At 36.1% G+C, this 10,126-nt stretch overlaps 1 protein-coding gene across 2 annotated transcripts in view; it reads left to right on the top strand.

Moving 5' to 3' along the window:
* The first annotated feature begins 577 nt into the window (after positions 1 to 577).
* LOC132106360 (serine/threonine-protein kinase PAK 5-like) overlaps positions 578 to 10,126 on the top strand; it is a 63,992-nt gene continuing 54,443 nt past the window's right edge. The window contains exon 1 of one of the 2 annotated variants that reach the window (XM_059511971.1): positions 578 to 767. The gene's annotated coding sequence lies outside the window, so the exon portion shown is untranslated. The remainder of the gene's footprint in view (positions 768 to 10,126) is intronic. The other variant, XM_059511972.1, reaches the window with a different exon arrangement.

Below are 10,126 nucleotides of genomic sequence, written 5' to 3'. Positions count from 1 at the left end.
CCTTGTTACCGTCGACGGCTTATCATTCCGAATATTAATTACGATAATCGGACGCAGTTTAGTGACCCCTTCAGTAGATAATCTCAGAATATTTCTGTTAGTGTTTTGCAGATCTATTGAAGACTTATTATTTTGATTTTCTCTCAGAATGAAACGCTTTTAATATGTTTCTAAAAATTACCTGCAGTTTTGCAGTTTTAAAAATATAATACAGACGTTCCATTATTCTAAATAGTTATAGAATGTTTTTTTTATTATTTAATTTTTTTTAAGTTCTTTAGTTCTTCGGTTGTCTAACTAAAGTATTTTGTCGAATGATATATAGATGTAGACAGATAAAAATACAGAATTTTTTTTTTTTTTGTAATTTTGTATAATCATAGGTTCAATTTAAATTGATATAAGGGAATGCTTCGTTTGTGATTATTAATTCATAAGACAATGACCGTTACGTACTAACCCTCCAATTGGAAGTCCTACGTATTGAATTGTAAGCGATCGGTAGTGACGTCGCGCTGCTCTCGTCCAATAGCGAACGCCTGGCTCATGATTATTTCTGTTGACGCCTTCGCCATAGTAGAGCGAGCCGCTCGGTTGTCAGGTGCCGTGATTCCCAGCACCCCGGATGTAGCGCGCAGTCTCCAGCATCAATCCCGGAGAATAACATGGCACTGACAACCACATAACACCGTTTTCCCCTCCGCAACGTTCCCGCAGGAGCGGAGCGCATCGCTGATAGGAATGTGACGCGCTTCCCTCCGCAGCAGGTGAGCGATCTTCATCCCAGTCCTTCCTAGCAACAAGCAGCGGCGCGATTGGACGCGATTCGGCGCTTATAACGCGGCGTAACGCTTCAGAACAGGGCTGCAACTTCACCGCTCCTGTGGATCCCGACGCGACGCGACGCGTCCTGCTGCGGCCTGAAATGCGTCGAGCTCGTCGCTGTCCTCGGTGCTGAACGCGGCTCGGGTGCGCGCTTGATGAATTTATTATAGTAGAAATTATGTGTGTGTGTGTGTGTGTGTGTGAGTATCAAGCCAAGTCAAGTCACCTTTATTTATCTAGCGCTTTTAACAATACTGATCGTGTTAAAGCAAATGTACAGCATTTATTAGGAAAATTGTGTGTCAATAATGCAGAAGGACAATAGTAAACACTAAATTTTCAGTTAAAGGCAGTTCATCATTGAATTCAGTGATGTCATCATCCAGCTCAGTTCAGTTTAAATAGTATCTGTGCAATCAAGTCAATGATATCTCTGTAGATGAAGTGTCCCCAACTAAGCAAGCCAGAGGGACCGAAACTCCATCGGTGACAGAATGGAGAAAAAAACCTTGGGAGAAACCAGGCTCAGTTGGGGGCCAGTTCTCCTCTGACCAGACGAAACCAGTAGTTCAATTCCAGACTGCAGCAAAGTCAGATTGTGCAGAGGACTCGTCTGGTTCTTCTAATGATGTAGCAAGTACATTATGGGAAGTGTTCCTGGTTCCGGTTCTGTCTGTGTGTGTGTGTGTGTGTTACTGCAGATGTCAGATTCTTCGCTGTCATTAATAATGTCCTGATTCTGGTGATTAATCACAACAGCAATGGTCTGAGATGTGCAGATCCTCTCAGTGTTATGATAATGATAATGTTTGGGCAGCTGTAGTGTGTGTGATGTGTCATGACATCAGTAAGGAGCTGTTTCTACCTGGTCTGACCCTTCAGTGACCCGATGAACTCAGCTTAGATTATGGCAAAAGTCATAAACACAGTTATTTTGGTCAGTATTGAGAGCATGATTATTTAACACCATTATTCACTGACTTGCATTTATTGAACTTTTTTAAATCGTGGATTTCCTTGAATTTTCAATGCAATCAAATAGAAAATAAAATAATAAAAAGCTATACAAATAAGTGTAAAAATTATATATGACACACACCCACACACAAAAAAATTAATAAAATAAAACAATATTTTAATCTGAGTTATCCTGTTTTCATAAGACAAAATCATAATGTAAAATAAAGTTAATTTAATTGCTTGTAAATCTCTTGTTTTTCCATATTATCACCAAATCTTGGATTAAATCTTTTTGTCAATTTGATTTCTTTCAGTTAGCACAGGTTTTGTTTCTTTGCTGAACTAACTGATCGAAGTCTTCATTAAATTGAGCTTATGTTCCTCAGTTTTTGAGAAAAAGCATTAGAAGACAAAACAATAGTTTAATATTGAAATAACTGTTTTTAATTTTACACATTCAGCTCAAAGGAGGTAGTGTAATGTGCTGCACACTGTGTTTGTCGGTTTATGGAGTAACGGCTGATATCGTGATATCTCATGTGAATCAGAGCAGGAGTAAAGAGCTCTGTTTCATTAGTTTAGAGACAATTAAAGAATCGTTAGAGTTCAGTGCTGCTCAATGAGCACAGCAGGTCACAATCATTCCAGACTGTTTTGTGCTGGAAATAGCAGTCGTGCCCGCTGTGATGTGCTTTAGCAAACATCGATGTCTAACATGAGTCTGACTGTTAGAAGATGCGAAGATCACGTCCATCTAGAGTAGAGATGTGCATCTCATAACAGTTCACTGTTATGATGCAGTGCGATCTAATTTCGATTCAATTCGATACAATGTGATTCAATGCAATATGATACATTGGAGAGAAAAAAAAATGATGCTATGCAATTCAGATAGTTTGCTTTTACTTCTGTGGTTCAGACAGTGATCTGTATTCTGTGTGAAATGGAAAAATTGAAAAAGTTTTTTAAAGACGTTTTTTACTAAAATATGAGTTCATAATAAGACTTCCTCCAGTGAACAAGTGTTCTGATCTGAATCAGGAGAGAAATCTGCACAGATCAAGCAGCGTATAAACAAATTTGTGTTTGGGTTCTGATGTGAGAGACAACAGCAGATGTATTTGATTAGTATTTTAGATTTGACTCTATGTATTTGAGTTAAAAACATCTTAATGCTGGATTTGTTTCATCTTGGGGTGGTGCTAGCGCAGTGGATAAGACACATGCCTTTGCTGTGAAAGACCCGGGTTTGAATCCACTGTGAGACACCAACGTGTCCCTGAGCAAGACACTTAACCCCTAGTTGCTCCAGAGGTGTGCGATCTCTGACATATGTGGCAATTGTAAGTCGCTTTGGATAAAAGCGTCAGCTAAATGAATAAATGTAATGTATAAATGTATCTTTTGTCTTCTCCAGATGTTAACTGATGGACTGGAGTGCTGTGGATTATTGTGATGTTTTTATCAGCTGTTTGGACTCTTATTCTGACGGCACCCATTCACTGCAGTGAGACAGTGGTACAATAACACATTTCTCCAAATCTGATGAAGAAACAAACTCATCTAAATCTTAGATGACCTGAGGATGAACACATTTTCATCCAGTTCTTACATTTTAGTGAACTAATCATGTAAAGATGATTTTTGATCTGAACGCATTTTCGAGGAGGATAAGTTTTAAAGTTATATCTTGACTGGATTGGATTTGACTGTATGATTCTCTAGTGTGTGTGAGCTGATCATCATGGAGCGAATGCGCTTCAGTCCAACAGTCTGTATTGAGGTCAGTGTCTTGATGCGTGTTTATATGGTCTCAGTAGCATCAGCTGATCTGATTGGTCAGCAGCAGCCCCTGTCATCACTCCTTCATCCAATCAGGACGCAGCAGGATGCTCTCCATCACTTCCTCTGGACTTCAGGAAGTTCCTCTCATCATGACACATCCAGTCTGTGGAGCACTTGATTCTTCTGGATGCTCTGATCAGAATTAGTTGTGTTTGATTCACAGATCAGGATTGGGATTCAGACTTGGAAAAGTCACTCAAATTTTATTAGCTTTTTTATTATTTTATTTTATTTTATTTTTATGTTTCATCTTTGCTTTAATCTGTATCTAGTAACCACAAATTTGAGATAGCTTCTCTCAAACACTCTTGAGATGCTCTTGTTTCTTGCATCACAGTGTTTTACAGCGTTTGGACCCTCACCGGCTCAGAAATAACATCATTTATACAGTATGTCTGCTGCTTATATAAATTATTAATCACATCAGCTGATGTGTTCCACCTTCCCGTTTTGTCATGACATGTGATATTAATTTAAGAACATCACAAGAGTTTCTGAAGTGAAATGTCTCTGATCTGCCAGTGTTTCCAGTGTGTCTCTGCGTCTCCTTTTGAGATGTTCTGTTGTGTTTTATGGTGAGGAACTCAAGAAAAGCTTCAAGGGATTGAACAGCAATGTTTTTATTAATTAACATTAACAAAGATTAATTCATAATGTAACAAATGCATTAACTGCGGTTAATGTGAAGTATCCTGTAATGTAAGTAACGCTCCAGTGAGTGTGAGCGAATGAATCCGTTCCCCGAGTCTGTTCATAGAAGCGCAGCTGACAGGAAGCAGTTTGAGTCCAGTGCTTGAGATATAATGGGACGAGCAGCTCAGTAATCACGCTTTAATGCTGCTGCTTCTGTCTGTAATTAAAGACTGATTTATGATCAGCTGCTAGAGATGATGTAATAAACTGCACAAATATTACTCGGAATCCTAAACACACACGCAACATGATAACGCATGAAGAGAAGTGCAGACGCAGATGTGTGCACCGCGGGGTTCGTGAGTCGTTGTGAATGATGTCAGACACATGCACAATGATTTATGAGTGTTTGAACATCTGCAGGAGTTTATTTGCCGTTATGATGCTCTTGAAGTAACATCAGGACAGCAGATTAAATAGTGCAGTCATTTTCACATTGACGCTCGTCGTTGTCTTGAACCGTACGGATCAGCAGCTGTTGATGCTCATGTTGTTTTTAAGGCTGCTGTATGTATATTTTAGCATTGAATACTGTAATATGTTTGCAGATAGGACAAGTAGGAAAGTTTACACACTTCTTTCTATTAGAAACAATTCTAAAGCTATTTATTCTGCTTTAAAATGTGTGTTCAGTGTCAGAGTGTCTGCATGTTTTGGTCGAGCGGTCTCTCTCGTGAAACCAACACGGAAGCGAGTAAAACTGCACAGCATTTACTTTACAGCAGCAGAAATGTTTACAGCCTTGTATTGGTCTGTATAGCTAATTTTGCCCTTCATGACATGCCCTTCATTTAAATTATATTAAGCCTTAAAGTTCTGCATAATTAAGGGCGTGGCCACTTGAGTGACAGGTGGATTGCCGCTGCTGTCACCGCCCTTCAGAGGTCAGAGGTCACCAGTTGGCAGAAGAAGCTGCAGTGAATTGCATCTGTGGAAGCCAGTGAACGTACTGGTCAGAGATCATAGAATCTACTTGAACAAAGCCTAGCCATCCATTCCTGTTGCCTTTCCTCACGTGAGAGTGATTCTGAGGAGCGGGAGAAAGGATTCTCTTCAGCATTATGCATTCGGACTGCAGTACACATTAGAGTATAGAGATAGAAATATAAATGAACGATGCATAGTTTCGCTCTAAGCATGTACTCCAGCGCTGACACAAAGAACAGTTTCAAATATTCATAACGAAGAGAATCCTGAAAAAATAGTTTCCTCAAAAACATTAGGCAGCACTAATGTTTACAACATTGATGATTTCAGGTCTTTGTCCAATCCCTCACTTTTTTCTAGTTATATAAGGTTTAAATACTTCGCCTGTAATTTTTTCACATATCACAATATAATATCAATATCGCCTGGTCAGTGTAAAATATCGTGATATGAATTTTATCTTATATCACCCACCTCATCATATGCACTTCTGGGTTAGCGCTGCTGACTGTAGAGCGTCAGTGAATTACATGTCACAGTTTTGCATTGTGCTTTTTAAACTATTTATTCTAGATTTATGCTTTCAGTTTGAATAGAAATCTTACTCTGTAGAGTATGTTGATCTAAAATGGTAATTGTGCATCAACAGCTGTCAACCATGTTGGTATGCAAACGCATGTCATAACTAATTTACACAGTGCATTTCTTATCTTGTCGTGCACATGCACGGTGCATGTGGCCTGCGGAGCACTTCTGTGCAGCTCGGAGTGTCGAGCGAACACTGTGAGTGAACGAGTGTTGACGAGTGATGGGTGATGTGCAATTAAACTGTGGTAAAAATAACTGAATGCTGTGTGAAGGAGCAGAAGAGCAGATACTGAGAGTGATTACAGCACTGATGATGACGATGATGGTGAAAGAGACAGGAAATGATCTTCAGTAAACCACACATGTCCTGATCATGTGATGTCACTGATGGGAGCTGCTGCAGGGGCTGATGGGATTATTTACCCATAAACCCCCGCCACATGTTTAAATGAAGTCGTGATCTTCTGCTGTAACCAACTTTAGCTTGAGGTCCGTCAGCTCTTCTATCAAATATTATACATTTTTATAGCATTTCCCCCTTAACTCTATTTGTAATGTTCGTCATCTTAATGTGTTTTTTTTCCCCAACCTTTTTTTGTTTTTTACATTTTGGATGGGAAAGTCAAAAGTAAGTCTGTACAGTTAAATCAAAAAATTATATGGAGTAGTTTCTGTGAATAATAATCTGCAAAAATACAATTTAAATATGAATGAATGGCACAAACGTGAGGATTCGATGCACACATGATGCTTTTCAGCATCTGAGTACATGAACACATAAACATAATGCTCTGAGAGTCACTTCAGAAGCATTTTAATGTTTATTTTGAGTACAACTATCATCATATCATATATAAGCAGAAACCTAAAGGTCTTCACAACAACCTGTGAATAAAATTTGGTTTAACTTGAAGAAATTGTGACAGAAATATATTACCTAATGTAACGATGGTATTACTACTACACTGTAAAACCCGACAAGTTAACTTAACTCAAACCGTTTGAGTAAACAGATTGCCTTGATTTAAACCATGTAAGTTTTAAAACTGCAGAGCATGCTGGGAGCCATGGATGAGTTTTGTACTACAGTAGTACCCAGCATGCATTGCAGCATGTTTTTTTATGGTCACCATTGTTGAGGTTCATATTCTGATTATTGATGTCTGTGTGTGACTGTTTCACACCGTAGAAGACCACACTATTTGAAAAGTCATTCAGATTAACTGATTATCACAGAACCACTGGCTCTTAGAATCACTTTTACTATAATCAATCAAATTACACAATACCTATTTCATCAGAGATTAGACTCCGTACAGTTCAATAATTGATAATTACCATCGCCAATATAAAGTATAACAACCTACACCTAGGTACAGGTTAACACCTGATGGCATTTCTTCTGGGCTTTTGAATACAACAAATATGTTTCAGAAACACACGGTTATAACAGCCAGAGAAAACACAAAGACAGAAATCAAGGGTCAAGAGCACAACTAAAGCAAACACTGATCTCTAACATGGTTACTTCAAATGAAACAATAAATCAACATCTAAACCTTAGTTCATTCTCAATAAGATCTTCTGTAGACGTCTGACAGAAATAAAGTCAGTCTGGTTATTAATAAGTGGAGCTGGTGATGCTGTTTGTGGGGTTGTTTAATCAGATCTTGAGAGATTTCATGTATTTTATTTCAGTTGATTTCATCTAAGGCTGTGTCTGAAGTCAGTTGTAGTAGTTCTTGTGTTTCTCTTTTCTTCAGTGATTCTGTTTGTTAACAGCAGCTGTTCATCACTAATTCTCAATCAGCACTTAGTTAATCACTTAATTACTTGAATGCAAAGTTTTAAAACTTACATGGTTTAAATCAAGGCAATCTGTTTACTCAAACGGTTTGAGTTAAGCTAACTTGTCGGGTTTTACAGTGTAATGACATTTATTATTAAAACATTATTCTTTAAGGAATATTGTCCAGATCAGTCCAGCTGATTTCTGCTTCGTGCATCCAGAAATCATCGTATACTGTCATCAAATCTCTGTGAGTTTCTTTCTTCTCTGGACATTTCTCAAAACATCTTCTTTTGTGTTTCACTGAAGAAAGTCTTACAGGTTTGAATGACATGAGCGGGAGTAAATGACAAAATTAAAAGCTTTATTCTATTGTATTTAACTGTTCTACGGGTTGTAATTGGTACAGTATATTTGTTTCTGATTACTTGTCTTTAACAGTGTTTGGACTTTATATTACTTTTTGCTGTGCTGAGAATTGTGAAATCTCACCATAATCTAAAATGTGATGTCATAACTCTGTTTATTAGGATACAAGGTTACAAGGGTCAAAACACGAAACTAACAAACTAACTATTGATTTATTTTATGGGTGTAACAGTGCATGTATCTGTACCAAAAAATGTCAGTCTTTCGGTACGTAATCGCTTAATCAGTGTTTCATCCGTGGGAAAACATCTTTAAAACAGCTTGTGAACAAAACCTGATTTCCCTCAGGAAGTCACCAGTGTCTACAGCTCGTTTTTTTGCTGGAGAAATTAAGTCTAGAGAAGAGCAATCCTAAATTAGGAAATACTGGACTTTACTTCATATTTACTTTAACTGTTAGTGATGTCTTCCTTATTTAATGTGTATGTTTAAACATTTAATATTAATATTTTTATAGAGTTATAACTATAAATTATTATATTTAAACAACAAATATAAATATAATATATATTACAGAAATTATTTTTAATTTGAGAGTTGATTATTATAGTTAAAAATAAATAGTAATCAAATTTAAGTGTGTGCTCTCTTGTTAATTGTAGATTTTTGTCTCTTAGAAATTTTTAATTATAATAGAATTTATTTTAAAAAAACTTTTGTTAAATAATAATAAAATAGAATTTATGTTTAGTATTTTTTCCTCCTGCTGTACTGAAACCGAACCAAACGGTTACACCCTTCACTTACTTTCCCCAAATTACATTTTCATTTTTAACTAAATTCTGTTTTGTTTTTCTCCCAAATACCATCCATCCATCAATTTATTTATTTCGGGAAAAAAAACTATTTTTATTTATTTATATTATTATTTATTTAATTGCATTTGTTTAAAAACAATTATTTTATAGATTTATTTTATTATTTAGTTTTCTATTTTATTCATTATCACTGCAAAAAAAAAATATACATATGAAAATTATTGTGAAATTATTTAAGATATTAAGTCTTGTTTTCTAAAATTAAAAATTATCTTAATTTTGAAATATCTGACAATAGGTTAAGAAAAATTATTTTCCAAAATCTGTTTTAATTTTTCTGGATTCAGTTTTTTTATTCCATTTAAATTTTTCTTGACTCCTTTTTAATAGTTAAATTAAATTGTATAAATCAAAAAGCATGCCTAATTCATTAAAATCATGAAACTTGTAGATTTTCACATCAATTTTTTTTTTTTTTTAATAAATTACATTTATGGCCCACCATATTTTTTTATTGTTATTAAATTGTTTTAGCATATCTAATTATTTGTATGCATAAAACAAGTTTATTTATTAAAATGTTTTCTTAAAGTAGCCTTAATTCCCAACCTTACAGCAGAAAAACAACATGTTAACAGCCTGGTACATAAAATGACTTTGGTCTATAGAGCTAATTTCACCCTTCAGGTTCAAGAACTTCAGCAACCAACTCCGGCCTCTTTGAGCTTTAAAAACGTTCTTCAGAAAACAGAAAAGCACACTTCGTCCATGTTGTTATACAGTCTATGTGTGAGATGAACATCGCGGAGCGCTAAACTCTCCTGCAGTGTGTGTTTCATTCACACTCGATGCTGAAGAGCGCTCTCACACAGAAAGTTGAACCACAGCTGTGGCTGTATGAAAACAGAAACATTTGAAAACATGAAGACATTAAACATACGATTGCGACAATTTATGGTTTATTTGTGTTTTTCAAGTCATCTCCAGGTAATAAATAAAGTATATGAACAATGCAGTGCTAACTGACAGCATTTAATACAGTATAGAAACTATTCTGCCTTATTATGTGATAAAAACGTGTTTGTAGTATATAAACATGAACAAATCATTATTATTGATTATTGTCCAGCAGTTATCTGATTTCTAAGCCAATTAAAAGCTAGAAATTAGAGAATAAAATGAAGTTGCCTAAACACTACCAGTCAGAAGTTTTTGAAGAGTAAAGTTGTTTTTAAAGAAGTCTCTTCTGTTCACCAAGCCTGCATTCCTTTGACCCAAAGTACAGCAAAACAGTAACATTTTGAAATGCTTT

Source organism: Carassius carassius, chromosome 27 (genome assembly GCF_963082965.1).
Source record: "Carassius carassius chromosome 27, fCarCar2.1, whole genome shotgun sequence".
Classification (NCBI taxonomy): domain Eukaryota; kingdom Metazoa; phylum Chordata; class Actinopteri; order Cypriniformes; family Cyprinidae; genus Carassius; species Carassius carassius.
Note: the sequence above shows the minus strand (reverse complement) of the source record. Positions and strands in the feature narration are given on the sequence as shown.